Below are 25,077 nucleotides of genomic sequence, written 5' to 3' on the forward strand. Positions count from 1 at the left end.
TATTACAATTTAGAGGTCACTATAACGACCACTTAAACAAACAAAAAGCCCGCTTAAAAAGCAGAGGCAATACTCAGTATATTCACAATACAGTGGAAGAGAGATCTCGTGACTAAATAATTGAGTTAATAATTAGAAGCATTGCACATACCGCATAATAGTAGATCCGTTTCGAGATATTATTTACCTATATGTAACACCTATAAGTAGCCGAAAAAGCTTCTCTTTGTTTGAAAAGGACGTGCACACAACAATGTGACACTTAGTCACATTGACACGAGAGATATCAGCGAATCGTCAGATATCGCTTGTGTCATCGCTAAAACAATCCCAGCTATTACATCAAAATCACAATCGACAATAATACAACTTGGCACGCCAACTAAGACTTTCCGATTTCTGAAAACTGTATTTATGATACGTTTTTGGTATTCTGGTAAAGTTTAGCTTGACCATTTGGTTGCAAGTTATTTAATACCTTCGGCATTAAAACCCGAAAATGGTGACTCCGACATGATTTAAATTTTGATAACGTTGATGCACAACTATATAAAATATTTCTTTGAGATCAAACTCGTTTATTATTAAAATAATCTGGATCAGAATCATGCAATGCTTTAAAATATCTCATTAATATTTTTACCAATTTTTTTTATTGGCGATTTTAAAAGTAGTATAAATGCCAAAATTTACTATTGGAAATAATTAAACATGATAAGAAAATTACGACATATAACGACGTAATTTAATAAATACGGTTGTATAATTTCAGTGGAATAATATATGTTGCTCTGTGTAACCTGAGCGTAACAAACTATTTAACCGACTATAGAAAAGCACTTACACGTCGATAATAAAAATGGTAGTTATAAAATGCTAACGCGATTTTGACCATAAAATTTGCTTAAAAAATCTTAATATACAAATTATGTATGCTTATAATTAAATTGTCGATAATAATATTAACTAATCCTTTTCAATATTTTGCTCAAAGAAAAGTAATCGACGATATAAAAGAAACCCTTGAATTCATCTTTGTATAAATTGTGCTATTTTGACTTTATGGCAATTTCTTATTATATTATTTAAAGCAAATAATGTTTATAATAAAATGCTTAGAAATAAATTAAAAATAATATTGAATCAGTAGGCATACAAAATTAATTAAATTATCAATACACATTTTATACATCACACTGTTCGCTTTAAGACTTTTGTTCCTAGAATCATAAATCTTGAGCTTTTTCGACTGCATTTCACTCAAGGCTAGTGCATGAAAAATAGAAAGAGCAAATTGTCAAGACATAAATTTAAATCGATGTTCGAAGCATGAATCACCGTCGATAGTCGTCGAGCTTTCGACGGTCACGGATCCGCAAAAAGCTCTTTCTCCATTACGTGATTCAGAACAAACGACCCTGAAGCGCTCGGACAAAGCTCAAATGGTGCATAACAACTTCTGTTCGAGTCCGAGATGCTGAAGCACCATCTGAAGAACTGGTCCGGGGTCGTTAACGCCTCGCCGCATTTAACGGTTAGCTTTTGCGACACGTGCTTTTCTGACTCGATTGTGCTCGTGTGTGCGTGTGTTGGTCAAATGGCGTGATGATGATGGAACCGGACCCTGTTCGAATTCCATCGCACCATTATTTTAATTAATATGCTCAATTAACGCGTTTAGTTTCCACCGTGGTGAAAATCTCGTCAGACAGACGGTAGACTTGGTAGACGTCTGCAGATTTCCCGTTATTTTTATCACTCGTAGCGTATGAGCTTTATCTCTCTACGAATCATCTTAAAATTTAATTATTTAGGAATTGGCCAAAACTGTATTATATTAATTGAGGAATAGTCTATAACTAAATAATCTGAATTGTTTTGACGCGCAAGCAATTCTGTATGTTTTAAGTTATTTTAATAATTTGATTATCCTATTGAAAATACGCTATTTTTAAAGGTTACAGATATAAAATTTTTCAACTTTTTAATTTTTTAAAGGCATTATAAATTAAAGCACTACGCGACAAACAATCCATTTATGCAGACATATGTCTAATAGCTGAAGGCTTTAAATGGATGATTAACATAACAATATAAGAAACATTATTGTTTGTACATATGTACTTATATTTACGTACATATTTATGTTTGTAGACCAGATGTATGTAAATACCAAGTACATTGATCAGTCACTTGAAGAGCCAGAATAAACTGAAACGACAAACAAAAGACGGCGCCTACCACACCATAACATTCGTCACTTACCAATAGCTCGAAAGCTTAAAGCCAGCAAACTACCGTAAACATTTTATAGGTGGCTATATATAATACTAAAAAATAATATCAATCTATTTATAATCCAAATAAGCAATTACACTGGGAGTGAAAATACAATGTAAAATATAAAGTGTAATTTATTGCGAGAAGGAAATTATTACGAGCGAAAATAATGATGGATACATAAAAGAAATATGTTTAAGTATTTTATTGTAAGAGCCATCGGAGAGACTCGAATAAAATGGAGGGAAGAATAAAAAATGTAACACAAATGAAAACAACTATGTGGCAGTGACAATTCTGCGACGTTTACGACCGACAGCTTAAAATTATAACAGAAGATTGAAAATATAAAATAGAAATACAATTTAAGACATCGTTGTAAATTCAGATCAAATTTTCAAAATTACAAGTTTTTAATTTAATAGTGTAATATAGAAGATTTTTTATTAAAAGAGGTGAAAATAAATAGGAAAAATCCATAGTTTTTTTAGTCACAAATGAAACTTAATAATTAGTTTTACGTAACATTTTTTGGAAAGATGAATAAGGAGAAAAAATATAATTCGTTTAATATCTAATTATTTATCTAAAAAAAATAATTTAAGAATATTTATTTGTATTTGTTATGAAATAATAAGGAAATTTAAAGCCACCTCGTTTAAAAATATTTTGGGATGCAAAAAATGACTATCATATTCTGCACTAAATGATTTTTATAATAAAGACAGTGGTTTAAAATGGATCTCTCCAGCAAATTTTTTTTCAAACTATCTGGGTTTAGCAATAACTTATGTACTATTATTAATAAATAAAGTTTTGCTTCAAATTAAAAAAATAAGTTCCTTTTGATTGTTTACAATAACTATAACTGAATGTGTTATTCCTCGTCATTCACATTTAATTAAAATGCATTAGTTTTCACTAGTATTTTATCTAAAAAATACAATAATTTTATCAGGAAAATGCCAATCTCTAATTTATTGTGCATACAAAAATATAATTATAATATACATTTATTATTTTTCATAAAAAAATATTGATATATTGAATATACATAAAAACTCTCAACTATTCATTATATTATACATATAATACATAACCAATAAATATTACTAAGGCAGATTTTTCTTAAATAATCTTATTTAATAGATTTCATTAGTTCTAGATTAAGTATTGATATTACTAGGTATTCGAAAACCAATGGAAACTTTTAATATTATGTTACTAAAGCATAGAATAGCGTTATTGTTGTTACGTGAAAGAAATGGGTCAGTTGTTGGCAAAGTCATAGAAATAATCAATATCTTTTCATACCTGATCGTTTTCATCGCATCGAAACATGACAATCAAAAGTTTCTTTATGATTTATCGCATTTCGGATTGCGTCGAAAACGATTTGCCCATTAACCGAGAAGTGCGAACCCCCCAAGAAGCAAAACGATTGATGGCTTCGTCGTAAAGCTCCGAAGTTGGAGCTCAAAGAGTTATAGAGTGGCCTGTTGACAGTCGGATGGTAGCGCTTCGTTGGCTATCAGAAAAAGAGGAGAAAACACCACTTAAGTTCGAGAACTACTGTTATACTTTGCTTGTGTAATTTATGAGTGGCTATTCAAAATATTTTAAATATATAAACACAAGTGTGGAATTTAATTTATTTAATTAATATTGATTGTATGTATATCGCAAAAGTTTTATAATATAAAAAAATATACTAGTTAATATCATTCGGACAAAAATTCGAGAAACTTTTTTATAATATCTTATAATTTAAATTGTTTGGATTATTGTTTTATTTATTTATTTACTAATAGCGTATTTTCATTAAAGCTCTAAAGATCATGTATATTATATGGTATAGGTGTATTAAGATGAATTGCAATATTTGTGTAGTTATATGTCAGTTCATTGACATTAAATACCAGGAACATAAATATGTACCAACAATGGAGTACATGAGTATTATGACCATTGTGTTTTCAATAGCCATCCATAATGGAAGTATTTTATGGGGTTAATACAATTCATAAATAGCAAAAGCTCATTATGGAAAATACTTAACTACATAAAATAATATATTTATATACCCACTATTTTAAAGTAAAAAAAAACAGCAAAAAAATAAAGTTACTGTGATATAAAGTAACGTTGATAGTATGTATGTATATATATATATATATATATATATATATATATATATATATATATATATATATATATATATATATATATATATATATATATATATATATATATATATATATATATATATATATATATATATATATATATATATATATATATATATATATATATATATATATATATATATATATATATATATATATATATATATATATATATATATATATATATATATATATACGAATATATATTAAAAAAAATACTCACAATCATAATGTATATATTGATTTTTTCTTAATATGATGCTTCGCTCTTTAATATTGAGGCGAAGTTTCGATTTTATCTCATGTTGAAAGATCAAAACATTTAGAACATTGAAATAAATAAAAAATAATAGGCTTTAAAACCTCTTGCAGTTCGCAATATAGCAAAAATAAGTAAATATTTATATAATGAAAAATTGGTCGTCATCATTACATGGTTTTTTACTTCTTTATCTTTTCTTCTATTCAATTTTGCGTTATCCTTTTATCAGCTAATATTAATTCGGGTATAAAATTATTCCAAGCAAAAAACTTTTTTTTTTTTTTAAAAGTTTATTATCTAAAAAAATAAAATGTTTTAAAATACAATGTAGTTTTATCAGCTGAAATATGAAATTCAATTCATTCGCATAAATTGTATATTTTATATGACACTTAACTTACCATTTTGCGGTAACCTTGCACAATGTATGAATTATCATACATATTTTAATATAAATGCAAATCATACATAAACCCCACATATGAAATCGTTTGGTTTTTACATCTTTCTCTTTGTGTTGTTCCTGTATTCATTTGCCCAGTAAACGCTTTTATCTACCGAACTTAACGTCTACTTTAATTCCCAGAAACGATTGTTAGGAATTCGTCAAGATCAATAAGATTTTTCAGACGCGCACAAATCCGAAAAGGTCGTCGCACCTTCCACGTGCCGGACCCAATTCTTATCGATTAACCTCCGACAAAGCGATGAATCAGATTTAGGGTTGTTGCCTCTTATGATATCATAAAATTATTCAACTTCATACATCTCAATTTTAAGGTTTACGAAAGCGCACGCCCGAAAGCCTCGCAGGTAATAATTACTTAGCTCAGAGCCATGTCCCGGCTCAATTTTGCTCAGACGCAGTATTGTTTTTGCTCTCTTTGGCGCGACTTCGCAATAACGTTTTCTCCTCTGACGAGATAAGAAATTGAAATGTCATTTAAAGATGACACGTTAACTGACAAGCGAAAAGAGTTTCATTATAACGAACTGCAAAGAACGTGAAAGCTCGCAGGTGTTTTATTTATATGTTCATATTTTTAATTAAACCATTTTTAATCTCTAGAAATAGTAGTTGTTTATTGTAAACATTTTCAATATGCGACATTGTCAATTAAAATACATAATAACTCAGAGTAGGGCCATTGTCAAGGAAAAACGCTGGAGCTGGCACCCTGGAGGGAATTAAGCGATTGCGTGTTGGGATTTGCATAGCGAGGAATTTGTATTATTCGCACAATAGCGATGGTAAACCATTTCAGTGCATTATATAACAATACATTTGGCAATATTTATTAATAAGGCTAACAGATTCCCACAAAATAATATTTATAAAAAGCATAGGACTTTATTGTTACTTATGGGTAACTTTGGTCACACAATTTAAAGTATTACTATCATTGTCAGTGAAAGTAAATAAAAGTCGATAATAGGGAACTTCAAACCCTTCAGCGACTGTCTTGAAATATTATCATAACTTTTATGTAAACAATCAAATAAAAACTTTAAAATTGCATCGGCCGTAACCAGCGCTTAACTAACGTTTCAGTGGCTAGTTTAATTGCTTAATTAAAGTGCATTGCAAATATTCCATTATATTGTTATCCAATAATATTAAGGAGCAAATTAAAAAAATTAACTCAATGCTAATCAAGCAACAATGCTAAATTAAAAATATATTAGTATGGATTTAAATTTCTGACTTCTTTGAACGAATAGTTAGTGTATACATTTTTATTTATTTTTCTCGTGAATCTTTGTTTGAGTGAATGAGAAAAAATAATAATCTAATATCCAAATGCTTAACAAAATATTAAATGTACTGAAAAACATATTGCTCTTTATCAAAATAAATATATCTTTCAAACAAACTGATCAACAACCCCATTTGAAACGTTTAACCAGTAGCTAGTACACTGCGTGCCGTTTTAAACTGGCTTTCAACCTGATTGTAATGATTAACAGCGCTTAATGACAGTGCTAAATTTCATATTTGCTAATGAATTCCGTTTAATTACAAATTCCTGTAGAACTGATAAAAAATCTCATCTACAATAATTGTATTCATATCGATTTACGATACAACGATAATATCTGATAATGGAATCGAAAGCCGTTTGTTAGAATTATGCATGATCTATATTTTAATTATTTCATTTCGCTATATGCACTGATTTCATAAGAAGAGTTAACATATGTTTCACTATGATTTGATTTATAAAACTTCGTGTGATGGATGTTGATTGTACTGTGGCATGTCTCTTTTCCGTGGGTTATTTGTCGTCCAGCGGCGATCTAATTTATCGACTGAACCAGGTGATCCATTCAGAGACTGATGAATGGACCATTGAGATATACTACTTTTTTCAGAGCGGTCAGCAGTGACGTGTGACATCGTCAGAAAGCGGCCGACGTGGGTGTCGTCGTTTTGTTTTTAACCCTTTCGCTTGTAGGCATGCATGTTTGTTTTGTTTTGTTGCGGCTGGCGGTCGTTGACAGTTTTAAGTTACGTTTTACTTTCGCTTTGACAAAATATGCAACAAAAATGTTCACTATTTACATAAGTTTTTGCTAAATCAGTCAAATTGAGTTATACTATATTTTTGGATAAACTATAATATATATTTTGGATAAACTAGGTAATATTCTGTACATCAAAAAATTAATTCATTATAAGTTTGATTAAGAAAAAATCCGTCACACGAAAATATTAATGGCAAACATGTTCTTATAACACTATTAAAAAAAAGCTTAATTAAACATTATAAATCCAAAACATCATAAGCTCGGAAAGTATAAATATATATGTACTTAAAGTCTCATACTTTTGTGTTAAATAATATATTAAAAAAGCATTAAAATAATCTCAAAATTAATCGTGTCATAGATGCTAAACTAGTATAATAACTAAATTATATTTTACAACAAATTGTAAACCTCGTCTGTACATGTGTATATAATATTTCATATATTAAAACCTGATGTTTAACCATTTAACCGAATACAAAGTGGCGTTATTAATCACTGACCAATTAACCGCCGCGTCGCCGCTACAAGCTGCATATTTTCTCATTTGTCAAAAATATATTTTTTTATTTATATTTTTCGCGTATGCAAATACGTGGACCTAGTTTATTAAGATGTTAATAATTAGCAAATCCGTATGCATTTTTTATGTGCCATCCGCCGGCTTGCGTGTGGTCAGTTTTTGACCTTACACAGGTCACGTCTATCGCATATTAATTCGAAGACATTCAATCGGAGAATTAACGACACATGTCACGCTACACATCGGTGTTTTTTTTTCACGCCGATTTGAGAAGCGTTCGGTCGTAAAGGAGAAGAGTTAAGTAAAAAAATCTGCTCGGAGAGAGACCACCCGAGAACACGTCTGGCGCGATAATCACATCAAACGTATTCCGAAATTTGTAAGCCCAATTAGGTTTGGGGCATTTTCAAATAAACACTTACCACTTCATATACTGTGGCTTGCCGTTATTTACATAGGTACATATTTGCATAGAATGTTTAAATATTTTGAGATTGAAAGATTTAGCGAAATGAATATATGGATATAACGGCAAGGCGTTGAAATAAATCGTATAAATAAATCTTACGTGAATTAAATCATTTTTATTTAAATTTTCGAATATCAGTACGAATTTTTTTTAGAGCTTTGTATTGTTATATCCGAATCTCCTTTGGTTGATGTAGTCCATCAGTGTCCTCTTGTGACTGATTTAATTGCTACTATCTTCTTCAATTTTATTTTCACTATTACTTATTGTTTGAGTGTCAATAGAAACATGTAATAGGTGATTTTGTTACTCTCAGTGTCTTATTTATTTCGAGTAGTCATATTATATATTAATTTAGCAACTTAAATGCACCAGATAAAAAAATATGTGTCGTTAAGAAATGTATTTATTATACACATCAACATTTTCGTGATGAATACTAATTATATTTATCGTTTCTTGTAATATACACATTCATAATAAAATAAATCTGAGTATCAGACCATTCATTGGATCTATTTTCGATTATGGTAATTGGCTCCAAATCGACATGGCGTTTTTATTTTTTTCTCTGAAAAATATGCTGATTTTTCTTCTCACGGGGGTTTGTTCTTTTTTATTCATTCACCTCTACAGCCCACAATTTGTCGACTCCGTAATTGAATCTAGATTTAACATTAACTTTACGTTTTATATGCGTGCCCGACCGACCGTGGACCGGTTTCGTATGTGTCATTTCCTTTTGCGGCACATTTAAAAGTTAATCGAGTGAGAGAACACACTTGTTGGACATCAGACGCCGTTCATTATCTCATAATCGCCTTTTTATCTCATTCGCACGAAGGTGTGGTAGATAAGTGACTACCAACGCTATCGAATATCCTTTCTCAGTAGCTGCGTATCCTATTTAAGTGCTTATTTTACGTCATTTTTTATAACCCATCTAATATTGAAGAAAAATATATATATTTCTAATTGTAACATATTTTTTTATCATAAAATATTGATAGGTTAGTAGTGGTTACTAAATTGTAATTTAGATTAAATTAAGTTTTTTTATTATTTGGGCTATCTGTGTAAAAATGTCTGCGCCTTTGATGTACATATATTAGGAAATTAAAATATATTTGCCAAGGATTTATTTATTTTTACTTACTTTATATATGAAACAGCCTGATCAGATATCCTAGAAACTAAATAATAATGTATTAATATTTAAAAAAAAGCATATTGAGTTCACATCTTCTCTATTAGAATTTTCGATATTTTAAAAAAATAGTTCTGGACTATACTGAGATTTTTCATTGGTTCTGCTCTCGATGTTTTTTATGGTATTTTTATTGAATATTTTTCCAAGTAATATTCAATAACTAACAGCATTTATCCAGTATGGTTCTCGAGAGAAGTTATTGCAAAAATAATTATTTCTTACTCCGATATCCGTGATTGCTATCCGAACTATATATTCGTTGATTTTGGATCCAAAAAAATTCTGTAAATTCGTAAACTCAAAACGAGACGGCCGCTCCTAAATGGCATCGGTGAGCTGGAACAGCATTAGGTTCTGAAAAAATTGCGGATGGGTTTGATAAATATTTTTAAATCGTATTCCATAAAAATAGTTCATATTCGGATTTATTTCTAATAGCGATGAGATGCTCATATTTTTTCTCATTAGAAAGCTTCAGTTTGGTTGATCTGGACTACGGATTTAGCAAGTTAAAATCCATTTCTGATTCATGATAAGGATGCAAGACTGGTCTTTTGAATAATATTTAATTTTGAGATTATATTGCTTTATAGAGCTGGTAATCCTGATTTATAAAAAAGGTGAAAAGTAGTGTATTGATAAATTAAAGATCAATTGCGCTGCTTTCAACATCTGCAAAAGTATTTAAAATTTTAATACATTAATATATTTTTAATCTCGTTCTACTATCACAAACCAAATGTTTTTTTCTAACATTTTTTCGAATTTATTGGACCCTGATGTATAACTGGATGTTATGCACTATACACAGATTTAAAAAAAAGCGTTTGATAAAGTCAATTATAATTTATTTACTTGTGAGAAAATTATCTCATTTCGGATTTACTGAAAGTCTCGCGAAGTTATTCTTAAATTATTTGACAGATAGATATCAGTATGAAAACTCATTTTCAGAATCATATAATATCCTTACTGGAGAACCGCAGGGTTCCAATTTGGGTCCATTGGTGCTTCTATTGTTTTTTTACTATATGATTTCGGATTCCCTCGACCTTCAGGAGGATCTCAATTATTTATGGAAGTGCTTTCGAAAACCGATTGTTTTTAAGTGTCATGAAATACCACACAATTTCATTTCATTTCATTTCAAGAAATACTGAAAATTTAGTCTAAATATTGTAGAGACTCACAACAATTTATATGTATATTTTAGTTAATTTTAAATTGCAAAATAAACAGGTTTAAATAATACATGTAAATTATATAAATATTTATATATTTGTAAGTTATCTTGTCAGAACCATATTAAGATGTCAAAGGGCAATCATGATTTTTTAAATAAAACCAATTTAATTTAAATATATTCTATTAAAACTTGAATAATACAAGTTTTTTAAAAGTGTTTTGAAGAAATCTTCGATAAAACAACGAAAATTTGTATACTGAGAAACGACAAGTTAAATTTAGTGATGACAGGGCGTGAGTAACGGCTTTCGGCGATTTCAATCAATTCGGTCATCGTGTTTGTCAGTCGGAATTCGAATTAACATATAATCGTCAATTTCATCAGAATTTATGTAACTCATCCCGTCGTCGCATCTAGTCAGATTTTATCTCAATTATATGCGTAACAAGTATAAATACACTTAGTAACACCGTGTAATACCTGCATTTTAGCATTTAATGTTTTTTCTTTATTTATTTAAATAAATATTTTTTAGTAGCTTGGTGGTCCAATTAGGTAATCTTGGAATTTCAGGTCGATTGGTTTCGTGAGTGATTAATTGAAATTTCTCAAGCTTGTTTAATCAGCAGCATTCTTGTCGTTACAATTGCATACTTATCTAAACCGACACTGAGGTAAAATTCTATTCGAAACTATTTAGCTTACTTTGTCACAAATACAATTTAATTCAAAGCGGTATATTTATAATGTTTTATTTTTAATTCCACCTGGAAAGATATGTGTAATAATCGCTCGTTAAAAATATTTGTATCAATGAATATGTGTTGATACTTTTTAAAATATAGCTTTTAGCGCCATTCAGACTAAAAAAATACTATACTAGTGAATGTATGTGTGCATGAATTAATTAAATCAGTGCTTTCTAATTTTTGTGTTTTAATGTTGTTATAATGCAAATTCGCAGGTGGGATTAATAAAATGTCGTCAAACATATAAAAACCATTTCATACTGTTATTTAGATTCACATACCCACGTACAACGAAGATATTCAATCCAATTTATATAAAAATATTTTCAATGAATAAAATAATTATTTAATAATATATAGTTAATTTTAGAATTATATTGTTATTATATTAGGTTTTTAAAGCTTGTTATTCTCATTATATGTTACGCTTTAAGCTTCTCATTGTATTTAAATTAAAATTAGCGAGAGCATTATGTTAAACAAATTATGGCGCCGCTCCTTATTTAAGTCGATTTATTAAGCATGTGCATATAATGAAAATTATTGCAGTCGAAAATAACTAATGCAAATATTAAGCATTATTCTTATAGCGGATAAAATTTACGATAATTTTATACGAATTATTTTGGGAGGCTATCATCAATTTGAATGAATGAAAGTATTAGTTAAAAATTCAATATAAAAATAATTAAGTATGCATTATAAACTTGTTACAATTGATAAAAATAGTATTATAAGATAATAGTTATAGTATAAATAATGATTTTTTTAGCTGAACTAGATTTTAGATTTTGGTTTACACATAATATTTTATTTATAAGTAAATTCAATAGCTATAGCTAAATGTATAGTAGAACTCGGTAAATTATTTGTGTGCATGCACTCAATTATTCTCGTAGCAATTTGTCTTATACAAAAAGATGCATGGACTGATAAATACCCACGAATCATCGCTCGAAATTATGGTCCATTGAGAGACCCAAAATATTTTGACACCGGATTTTAATGAAGTTAAACAAGACGCTTACCGCTCGCAATAAGTCATTTAATTCGAACAATTCTTTAACCCTGTAGTTATTTATTAATCGAATGATGCATACCACGCATGAGTGATGTCTTAATTGGGATCAGACGGGACTTAATCGCCGAATGACATTTTCGTTTTGTTGGCAAGCTTTCAATTCCATTCGAGTGTGTTATTATAAAATAACAAGCTCAAAATGTATTATGGCGATTCATTATTAATTAATTGGACTAGTTAGATAGTAAATAATATACATTGTAAATATTGCGTTGGTTGAAACGATATGAAATTATGAATGGATGATCTCACTATTAAGTAAGTTGTGAGGTGGTTCTTTAATTAAATCAAATAATTAAGATTGATAGTCAAAATATTTTTATGCAAATTTATGAATATTAAATATATGTTTAAACATATTAAATACGCCTTTGCATTTTTTTTATAATAATGGAAATGTAGAAAATATCTCGTAGAAGTCACATATAAGGAAAATAAAATATAATTTATCATGACATAACATATGTAGATGCTTATCGCAATTTATGTATGGTTTTGTATGTATCGTTTTAAATGTGAAAACTTATGTTTTGTCATTCAGATAGGATTGAATGTGATATTTAAGCGAAACTGACCTATTTACCATGTAATTGAAATTGTGAAAGTTATTTCAAATTTGACTACAATGTGTGTGGCTTCTGGAAATAATTTATAGAAAGCTTGCTTATACTAAATTAAAAATAACAGGAGATTGTATAACATGCAACATTTTTTGCGATTCAAGTGGATAGTTTAATGTCATATAAAATATTTAAGGGTCGGAAATAGCGCAATAAATAAAATATTTGGATATTGTGTAAGATTTATATTATTTGTTACTAGTTTAGCTAAATTATTTATATGGTAATATATAACTGTTATCAGTTGAAAATAATATATTTTTTGACAAACTGGGTAATTTTACTAAAATTTATCTTGTCTTTGCTTAGATATTTTAATTAAATGTTAAAATTAAAGCACCTAAATTGTTATGAAGCATTCTTTGTCTCCATTGAATTATTAATTAGGTTAAAAATGGCTATAAATTCGGTTATTTAAAGCTATTGTTTTTTTGTACTATTTAGATTTCAACATATTGTGTAGTCTACATAATGACACATATTTATAGATGTCGTAAATTGATTTACGACAAACACCTACAATATAGACGAGTAATATACGTTGCTGGCTATTGACCTGAAAAACCTAATAGGTTCGAATCTCATATGGACCTTAATGTTTTGCAATTTCTATCGTGTCTGGGAAATCAAAATTAATGATTATTTTATAATTATATTCCTTAACAGTCATTAGAGATAAGATTTACCTAGATTTTCCTAATCTCACGTATTGATTATTTAATAATTAGCTACGTCATCTCATAGAGAATATTCTATATATACTTAACAACAACAAAATATGTGAAAAAATGTACATACATATATTCAAATATACTATTATATCCATGTAAAATTTCATTATTTTCACATTAAAAATTATATGCTTTTAAAATTTAGTTATATTAATAATTTAATTTTTCATGATTAATGGACAATAGAAAATTTCCATTATTTTTCTGCGTCTATTATACTAGTTTTATACATATAATATATAATAAATTTGCATATATCATATATTTAATAATAGTATATGTATATAATTTATATATGCATGACATAACCAAAGCCATAAAAGAGGGCAAAATTAATTTATATGTTACATAAGCTCTCAGGATCACGCACTTAATTTGATATTAAGTTTATTTTATACATCGAATTAATTAACAAAAATAATTACTATTCTCTGAATATTAATTATTTTTGTTAAAAAAGCCATATGCAATAGATAATTTGATTAAAAGTTCATTTTTATAATCTAGAATATATAATGGTATCGTAGATTATTAATGTTTTATATAATAAAACAGGTGGCTCATTTAAAAGTATTCCATTAAAATTATTTAAGAGAATTATTTGTATAATACATAAATAGATATTGTGTATTATGAAAGTATGTAAGCACTTTTTTCGATAATCATAACTTGGAAAGTTGTAATATAATATAATAAACAGCGTTAGATTTACGTTCTTGCCTTCTCGCGTGTCTCTCATTTCAACGATAATTCTAAACTGTTATTATTGGCGATCGAGAATTTGGTTCAGTTCGCGGAAAACTTTGTCAATAAATTTATACGAGGACCGGGCAAATAAAGCGAGCGCCCCGGGCGCCGCCGACAAAGTACAGTCAGTTATATCACAGTTTACACGAAGCGAATGCACGTAAATTAAAACGGGAGTAAAGATATCATACAAACCAAAACTCAACAACCTCATAACCAGAACTCGATTTGCTATGTGATATTTTTGTATGAATATTATTATTATTGATTTACAGTAGAAAACATTTAGAGTCTCTCTAATTCAGAATCATACTAATAAACGTCACCATGTCCGTCTATTCTAGTGCCTCGCCAAACTCACCAACGGAGTGCTTTTAGTCGTTTCAGCTTCAATCTTCTATCGAAGTCGTTTAACTGGAACCACTTCCTTGATCGAGTCTTGAATTTTCGTTCGCCGCGAATTGTGCAAACAGGCGGGCCAATTTTCGGTTAACCGCTCTCTCATCTTTGGCGTTCTTTCGTGGAATGCAATTAGTTATCCGGTAACCGGGTGTCCGCCCATTTGATCCAAAGGACTTTTTCGTTTTAATCCCCTCGAGCCGATTGTTTGGAGCTGAGATAGTGTCGGTTAACAGATAACGTGTTGCGTCTAAATTAGTCGGCGGGATTTATGCGAATAAAAGGGTATAGTGTGAAAAAATTATAAAGGTGTTCCATTAAAAAAATCATAATGAAAAGTAAAAATTATTAATTAATACCACACTCTTCAATCTGTCCCTTAAATTGTTGATCATATAGCGTGTTTATGTTGGATATTTTTGATTTTTTGATAGTTTAACATAAAAACTAAAAAATAAGAAAAGTGAAAAAGAATAAAAAATATGTGATGTATGCCTATATGCGAAATTACAAAGTTTGTATTTTAGTTTGTTTGTCATACTATAAATAAACGATATGATATATAAAGAATAACAATATAGTAGTCTGGATTTAGTAACAATATTTCAAAATAGATTACGACAACCCAAACTGACCCTCAAAGTGTTGCTGATGAATTAGGATCCACTAAAAGTTTGTAATTTAAAGCTGTATGTATATGATTGAGGCAACGATTTTTACTGACGCATTTAAAGGCGAGAATGTTTTTATTTGAAGTATCTCCTTGATTCATTGTAATTTGCATCTTTGCTTCTAGTCACTTAAATTTTCGATTCGTTGTGATAATAAATAAGTCAATGTAGCTGATTTTTTTTAATGGAATTATTGCTTCTCTCTTGGACAATTATAAAATGCATAACGTATCGTATTTTTGATCTGATTCTGAAGACGTCATCATTTCCTGATCTTTAGAAATGCACAAAAGTCACCCATATTCATAAAAAAGTCGCAGTGTAGTCAGCTCCTACTAAATTATTCGAAATAATTATCCATAGATATGTCTTTAATAACTTTCGGCAAGTTTTGTTGGACCAGCAGCATGGGTTTCGTCAAGGCACTGTCTTCTGTCTTTCAGCAAAACAGTGACAAAATCTCTCGATGCGGAAGTATAAGTAGACGTCATATATACAATTTTGAGAAGGCCTTCGACAAGGTTTGTCATTGGTTATTAGTAAAACAAATTGTATGATCTCGGTTTCTCAGATGATTTATCTCGACTTGTCTGTTGCTATATATTAATATGCTGATGTTCCATATTTATTAAAGAGAAATATTTTTTTCTCCTCTTTCTTAAAATGTACTCATTTTTTATATATATATTTTTTTTTTATCATAATAATAAATTACCATCTTGACGCATCAGAGTGACTTATTAGGTTACGATCCGTATTCTAAAATCCATATGTGGTGACAAATAAAAATAATTCAACAAAAACAGCGTCTGTGGTCAAGAATTAAAGAATCGATATAACTTGGAACAAAATAAGGGTGAAGTTGAGTACGATAACTAGTAATCTATAAAAAATACATATATATATGTTGGAACGTTTTCAAAGCCAAAATCACTATCGAAAAGCGGTGTCATGTAACGCATTCCCGCAATTCCATCCGTCTTTCTGTCGGAATTTGTCGCTCCAGATAACATTTCTGTTTAAAAGGACACTTTTAATGGCGGCCCAAAGAGAAAACTCGGAGATCTGTGTACATACTAGTGTCGCATTATATTGTCGCGTAACTCAAGCGCTTAGCAATTTCCCAGACGCGTAAAAGTCAATTCGCACATCGGGCGCTATCCGTTGTTGCCGCTCGTGAGCCATAAAACTCAGTGATTTATAAGAGATGCTAAGAAGAGAGACGACTGAGGACTCATCAGAAAAATTCATCTCTGGTCTTTTATTTCTATGCTGAAACCAAGAAACGAGCCGTGTTATTCGATTCCGGTATTTAATTGGGCGCGCGTTATATCTGTGGTTATCCGGCATTTGTCAATTTTCTATTCAGACACTTACGCTAGTAAAATGTTTCTGAAATTCAATAAAAATTTAATTTTATTTGCGGATCATGGCAATTATTTTACATTCTAAATTACACATAAAAATAAGTCTTAGATATGTATACTACGTCAGTACATATGCATGTGTAAATTGATTAATTTAATAATTTTATAAAGGACAACATACTGTGCAGTTTATTTTAATAAAATAATAATTACGTCTTCTGTATTATATACGCAGTCATAATTTTTTATCAGGTCAACCACATACATTTTAGTTTATGATATGCTAATAAAATGTGGAAGTTAAATTTGAACATTTTATGAAACTGCTTTCAGTGACAGTGAAGTTATTATCTTGAAACGCTTTTTATGTTTAGAGTTAAGATTTTTATAGCAAATGGTGGTAGTATTATATTTTTGCTTGAAAGTGTAGTTAGCTAATTAACACTTAAAACTATAATTTAAATACTAATGTAAAACAGGCAATTGATGCTATATCATATATTTTTCTTACATATGTTCCATGAACAATACTGATTTATTTTCATTATTTGAATGACCGATATACCGACAATTATTTTATATGTTAAAATATGCGCCAATCGTTTTTATTAAAATATTTATGACAAGGCATATAATTTTACAAAAATATTGTTTAAGAGTAATTCTAGAAAATAATGCATATATGTATGTGTTAATCTTAGTGTTACTTCTTGAGAATTATTTCTCGAGATTTTTTTGAAAATAATGCCGAATCCAGAATTTTCATTTTTTTGTTCAAAATTAAATTTATACAAATATTTGTAAACGTTTTACAACCGCTGTAATTTATTAATAAATATAAGTAAATGTTTAAATACCACTGCATAAAAAATCTCGGTTTTTGCTAGATGCGTGAAAATATAAATGCTTTTTTGAAAGCTTTTATTAGAAGTTGAAAGTATTTAAATAGTAAAAAAATGTATACGAATTCCTTATCTACTTTAATTGGCCTTATATTTGCTTTAGTAATACAAAAATTTAATTAATGATCAGATAAACCGCTCTGCTTGGGAATCGGCAAATTGCAAAAATGTATGAGGCCTTTCCATAAAAAATTTTCTACCGAAAATTCTATATCAAAAAATCTTGATTTCACTTTGAATGGTATGTGCTTTTAAAAAAGTGTGTAATGGTGTACTTATTAATATGTCTTAATAAATGATTAATGTTCTTGCAAATGAAATTAATTAGCAAAAAACATATTATTTATAGCTGCATATATGTATATATAAAAAACAGCTATAATTATTATATTTAGAAAAGAGTCAAAATCAATAATTTACTACTAAACAATATATTTGAGTGACATATTATAAATATGTTTAAGAAAAAATTCACAAAATAAATATAAACACATTTTTTGTGTAGATTCAGAATTGTATCTATAAAGCACTAAACCTTTTATTGTATGCATTATATGTAACTGTGTAGTTAAATGGTTAACCATAAAGCTTTACAATCATAACGGCGCCCGCCGTATGCCTACCTGTTTAGGTTGTATTTGTTGATTTTTTTTGTCATATCTACCTTTGAGCAATTATTGTATCGACACAATGACATCGCGCCACACAATTTGGGTAAACATGACACAATGGAATGATAAAGGGACGTGGTGCCATTTCTTAGAAAAAACATACGATACCACCTTCAAAGGTAAACAAATGTCTCGTCGTCCAATGCGTCAAATCAAAAGCTCTATGCACCTCGAGAGCTTTACCCAGATACCGCATAATGATGGATGTTCATGCATTTCGCAGAACTACTCTCCTACGATTCACCGCAGAGATACTAGTAACAATGCGATACAATTTCAAAAACTCGTAAAATGTTAACGAATGTATTTGTAAAGCCTTCTCATGGGTCAAATGGACGCACCGCCCAAGATACTAATATCATACGAGACACTGAAAAAACGTTTTATCTCTCGTGGCTCCATCCTATACTACCACAAAAATTCAAGATAAGGGATGAAGCGCTACTAAAAATACATATACTGCGTATAAAACGTGGTGGCATATTTCACATGAGAAGTGAACGCCTCGGGGGGTATAGACTTTTAACGTATTCTAGTATTTAATAACTATTGACACTCAATATATGATCATTCTCTGACGATATATCTTTGTGTGGAATTTATTACAAAGGATAACGATACAATAAAATTAAATTACACTTAAGGTATGAATATAAATTATTGTTATTGAACAGATTCGACCAGGTGTTTATGATAGATAGTGCCATAACTATATAGTTGTAACAGGTGCACAGATCTGAAAATGAACTTTAATTTTTTATTTTATTGTATAATATTTTCAGCAGCGTAACTGAGAACTATCTGTGACGGTTTTTTTTATGTCTCTTCTTTTTTATGTATATTGTAGTTTAACCCATCGACACTAATACAAGTTCTTTGTAACTTTAGATTAATTTAGTCATATTTTAATATCAACATATGCATTTAACTTTCAACATATTTAGCACTCTTCTTGTTTTAACTGTTTCGTAAATTTTAGAGAGTCAAAATGTCTGATTTTCTCAAGAATCCAATTTTTTAATTATATCTATTGAATATAATATTGTCAATTATGTTATTCGTATTCATTGCTACTAGTTCTAACGCTCATAGAAGTGCTGTCATATATAGCAAATAGTTGTAGATTTATTGTGCATCCGTAACAGTTTATTGATTCTAGATAAATTCAAGACAATTCATTTCTAACAAAATATATTCTTCAGCTGCAGTAGTCAGTAAATTAAAAATTAAAATTATTTGTCAATCTATTTCAAGTATTTTTATCATTTACCATATTGATAACATTTGTCAATATTTTTTGTAGCATAAATAATTAAATTACATACAAAAGTACTAATTAATCGGTAATTTAAATTTTCAGTTTACCACAATTATTGCTTTATCAAAGTTATGTTAAAATCAAAGGTATTTTAAAAGGCATGTGGCTCTAGAGTAAAATTTTAGTGCTTGATATGATTGTCTCCTCATAGTCGCCACGATCTTCGTTTTTTATCTATAAAGCTTTTAAATGTTTATTTTTATATTTATAATTAATTATTAAAAATAATACATTTTTTATAATATTAATGACAGTCGTTCCTTTTCACAAATATAAAATAAAATCTACGGTAATTTCAGCTGTCAAATGTATATTAATGTTTATTAGGATATAAATTAGAATATTCGGGTTTGGACTAATTATTTTTAGGAAAAAGTGAGATTTTACATTTCAATATATTATTAGGGTTTTTAGGGTAAAACTATTTTTATGGCATACATTACTTTTTTAGCCAACATTATAAGGGTTATTAAGAGCTCTATTCTATAACAAAAATTCAAGTCTAATCTTTAAAACAAATTAAATAACAGCGTTAACTATATGGCAAGTCACATAAAAGCTCGTATGAGGGTCCGATCAATTTAATATAAAACTTGTCTTAAAGAAAAAAAAATATATATTTTATTTCGATGCAGATTTAACTTCTAAACATTTTTTGTGAGGCAGACTACATCATAAAAAAAATTCAATTCTATAAATATTAATAAGATCAAGTTATTTAATGGCGTAAAATAGTTTTGTAAATAGCACACGCATATAATTTATATCTTGTGATTATTTTATTAAAGTCAGATTTCATAATAACTATTATTATTTATGCAAAATTCTTGTTGTATAGTATTATTATATTTTCAAGACATAGATATATAACAAACTTGTAAAGATATGCCATTAGTTTTATTTTCATCAAGCTGTCGTATTGTAAATATAATATAATATAATAGAATAAAATAGCACGATTTGCTTAATAATCTGTGTCATTTCCTTTATAGTTCCATATATCATTATTAGATCGTTTAATTAAGTTTAGAAAATCTCTACCCTGTACAAACGGTAGTTCATAGATACCATCAACAGGCGCATTTCGTGAGTGATAAAAGTAGTAGACACGCAGCCATAATAAACGAGTGATGTAATTATTTGTCAGTCTTTACGTGATTGACATGGAAAGTGTTAAAACCCATACTAGCGTTCTATGTGCATATGTACTTAACAAGTCTTTCACACCTCGAATACTCAAAATATTATTGTTATGGTGCCGAGACGTCGGTTTTGTATCGAAGGAATAAATTGTGGTTAATTTGAACCGCCGCTGCCGGATTTAACTGCGTTTAACACATCAACAGTTAAAGTATATATTAACGATAAATGATTATTTCGATAGCTATATATTATTATGTATAAGTTTTAGAAACTTTTTAGGTCAACAGCTCTATTATTTTGGTGTCTATGCTAGAATGATATATTTACGTTATTTATCGCAATTTTCACAGCTATTTATATATTAACCAATTCATCATTTTTGTTTTAGGTCACATAGTGTGTAACGGTACATTGGCAATGACACTCGATGGCACTGACTTCTAAAGTTATTTTGATGTCATGCACTAGGGCCATATTGTGTGTCAATTGTGATTAAGCGATGTTTAATAACGAATAAAGTAGATCTTGAACGTTGGCATCGTTGATACTTCTCGTTTATGGCCTTTTGTCATGACTTTTCACTAAGAGATAGTAGATAGATGATAAGTCATAAATCTCGAAGGCGTTAATGGACTGTCTCTGTGCACTCGCCACAATGGTTTATTTAAGGTATGTCACAATATAATGGAGAGCTTAAGGAGAAATTCGTTCGATTTTATTTCACACGGCTTAGCCTAGAAAATGCATTTTTACACGAGCTCTTTACGAAACGCATTCCTATGTTTGTATGTACATATATATACTTTGTAGTGATTTTCTTTATTAAGGCACAAAACTTTTAAACAAAGGCTTGTTTGTTTGCCTTCTTAGAGTTTACGAGAGACCAATTCAAAATTATTGTCAGAAGAGGAAAAAAACAAAGAGATGAAGTACTTAGCCCGTGAGAAGTTTGTGCGTCGATAAGGAAACACACATAAAAAACTGATGCAACTTAAATATTAACTATTAACCTAAATATTTCTATAATATATATCTTAATACACATAAATATTTATTGTAAGGCAAGCACGTATTTACGGAAAATTAGCATGGGTAATTATTATTAAGAAGGTAAAAAAGTATGCTATGCATATATTTAATTCCATATTAGACGAAATTTTGCTAGTCCATAGTACAATATTATAAAATTACTATTCCGATGATTCCTATAGTTTAGGATTATTGGAAAAATTAAACTTTTTATTTATATTTGTATGTCTAATTATTTTTTATTTTATGATATTTTTTGTGAATTAAAATAACTCATTTTTAATACCTAATATGTAACACTTAGCACTATTTTGATTAATTATCAAGATATTTATTAGTGAGATTAGATCTAAGAACACCTAATGAAATTATCATTACTTATTATACACTGGCTTTATACTTTCAGACTCAATAGAAATTAAAAAACTTTAGGTTTATATGGGATTTAAACTCAAATAATAGTCATCGACTTATAGCACCTATTTTTAAACGCAGACGTGTATTTTTTTATAATACATTAAATTTGTAGTATTTTAATCATTTACTATAATAAAAAAATTGTAAAAATTTAGGTTTTTGTTTGAAAAGTCAATCATCATAGCACAATGTTGAAAAAATAAATCGAAATAAATATTGCTATAAATGATTTTGCTCTATAGATCCTTTTAAGATATGAGATTGATGCAAAAGTTGAGTTGTTTTTGTAATAAATAAAATGTTTTTAAAACTTTTTAAAAAAGGTTATATTTTCCATTAGCTGTAAATGTTAGTGAATTATCTTTCTAAAGCTCGTTTATATTCATTTTTGAGCCTGAAATTAAATTATATGAAATTAAACTCTCAATTCAACCACTCGGTTGTTGCTTTATCAGAAAATACAAAATCTATAAATTGATATTTAATAAAAACACAAAGTCTAGTGTATTTTATTGTATCCATATCGTACACATTACATATAATTTTGATGTTTGTATAAATGCATTTCCATTTCTCATTTAAAAATAATCTACCTTCTGTGCTAATCTCTGAATGGGCTAAAACAAATCAATGGTAAAAAAATTACCTTCTAGATATTCTCGTGTTAAAATATTATTTTTATATTAATATCAAATGACACTGAATTTTAATCTCTTTAGAATTATTTATTTTTTAAAAAATCTGAAGATTAGTGGGTTAATATTGTCTTGTTAATATTTTTTGTAGGTCTATGGCAATGTTCTTTATTTTTTGTTTTAATTAAAATTGAATTACTAGTGTTACTCCACACCGAGCAAGCGTATTTTATTACCGGTTTTATTGTTTGTTTTAAATTTAGGTATTTGCTGCTCGCCTTATATATAAAATAATGCAGTTGTATAGTTGGCGTAAATGTAAGGGTTGATGTCGAAAATATATTAAAATATAGTTTATGTTTCAGTGTTGACATCGGCTGCTGCAATCCTGGAGGGGCCTTAGTGAAAAATAGGAGTCCTGGTCACTCCTATCTCGCCTCCTGTTATGTACATCACAGATAGGATCGAAATGATTCCACGGAAGGTGGAGTTAATCAACAGGTATTTACGACACAAGCATACATCATCTTATTTAATTAACTCAAATCGAGTAGCACGCGTGTTTGTACTACATTCACGCGGTAGTAGTAGCTTGACGAGTGTGTGTTGTTGGCGCCAAAGTGGATTTGATCGAGTGTGTGTGGAATGTTCGCGCCTCCGGAGGGCGTCACATCTTGGCTGTTGTGTTGGCCCTTGAGGTGTCGGCTAGGAGTATGTGAGAATCGTACCTGTGTACAACCCGACAAACATTTGTCGGTAAATGTTTACACATTTATGGTTGGTTCCCACAGTGGTGCTAAGCGCGGCCTGTGGTTATGTTAAATATGCGACGGACCCGTAACTTGCCCACTAATAGCCACAGAATGCGCGCGACTATATAAATACGGGTAGAAAGGTGTGAAATATGCGGAGCCGGCCCTGGCGAGTTCGAGGCCCGAAAACTACTAGGGATATTCAGATAGTAATGATACAATGCTGAAGCTTATTTTATTGGTTTGCAACACTGCTATTTTCACTAGCAAGGTTTACTACTTAGTTGTGCTTGAGTGTGTGCTTAACATGACCTTGTCTAATCTAATCTCACCGTTCTGATTTAACACTGTCATGAATTTAAAGCAAAAAAAGTAATGTTCAAATTCTTCATCAGCTGTCACTGATGAACTAATTAAAAAAATATATAAAACATTTGTATTAGTAGGCGTTACACGATAGATGAATTTTTTGCAATCGCAAGTAATGTTCATATTCGTTTTTAATGAAACAGTTAGCAAAATATCAAGCTATTTATAATTCTGCGCGCGTTTGGTGCCGAAAAAGCGCCAGATTTATTTAGCGTTAATATAACAACTGATTTTTAAAAATTAATTTCCAAGATAGTAGACAGTTTTTTAAGCTCAACTAGCTAGGCAGAAGGAGTTCTAACGTGTCCAATTCATTTTAGCCTAAATTAAAAAAATGGAAATATATTTTTTTCTGAATATTCCTATTATTTTGGAGTTGACCATAGAAATGATTTCACGATTGATTTGTTGTACATGCTCTTCGTGGCGCAGTCATATATTTGTTAATTACTAATATATTAATTCCTTAAACGAAGTGCATATAATTTGCATTTAATTCATAATTAATAGGTTTTAATTTATTCAATGACAATTCATTAAAATTAATATTCAACACGAACGTTTAAATATGTTAGAATTTATTTACAGTCACGCCCCAATGTAGTAAATTTATTGCGCTGGTAAATTGTATGGCGACAAAACGTTTCTTGTTCTTATTTCAGAACACAGTTTAATAATTGCAAATTAATGGACACATTACTATCGATATGTAATTGATAAGTTACAACCTAACGTTGCTGAACTTTGACACATTGAAATAATTACTTATTTCAACACTTTTATTATAATGTTTGTAACTTTACTGATGTAACAAGTATTAGCTCATAACGT

General features: G+C 29.2%; 1 protein-coding gene across 1 annotated transcript in view; it reads left to right on the forward strand.

Moving 5' to 3' along the window:
- LOC148239146 (uncharacterized) overlaps window positions 1-25,077 on the forward strand; it is a 112,663-nt gene that overhangs the window by 21,490 nt on the left and 66,096 nt on the right. The window contains exon 3 of the mRNA XM_088185843.1: window positions 23,491-23,626. The gene's annotated coding sequence lies outside the window, so the exon portion shown is untranslated. The remainder of the gene's footprint in view (window positions 1-23,490; window positions 23,627-25,077) is intronic.

The sequence above is a fragment of the Plectrocnemia conspersa genome, unplaced genomic scaffold (assembly GCF_051122295.1).
Source record: "Plectrocnemia conspersa isolate PC_06_02 unplaced genomic scaffold, ASM5112229v1 ptg000001l, whole genome shotgun sequence".
Taxonomy (NCBI): domain Eukaryota; kingdom Metazoa; phylum Arthropoda; class Insecta; order Trichoptera; family Polycentropodidae; genus Plectrocnemia; species Plectrocnemia conspersa.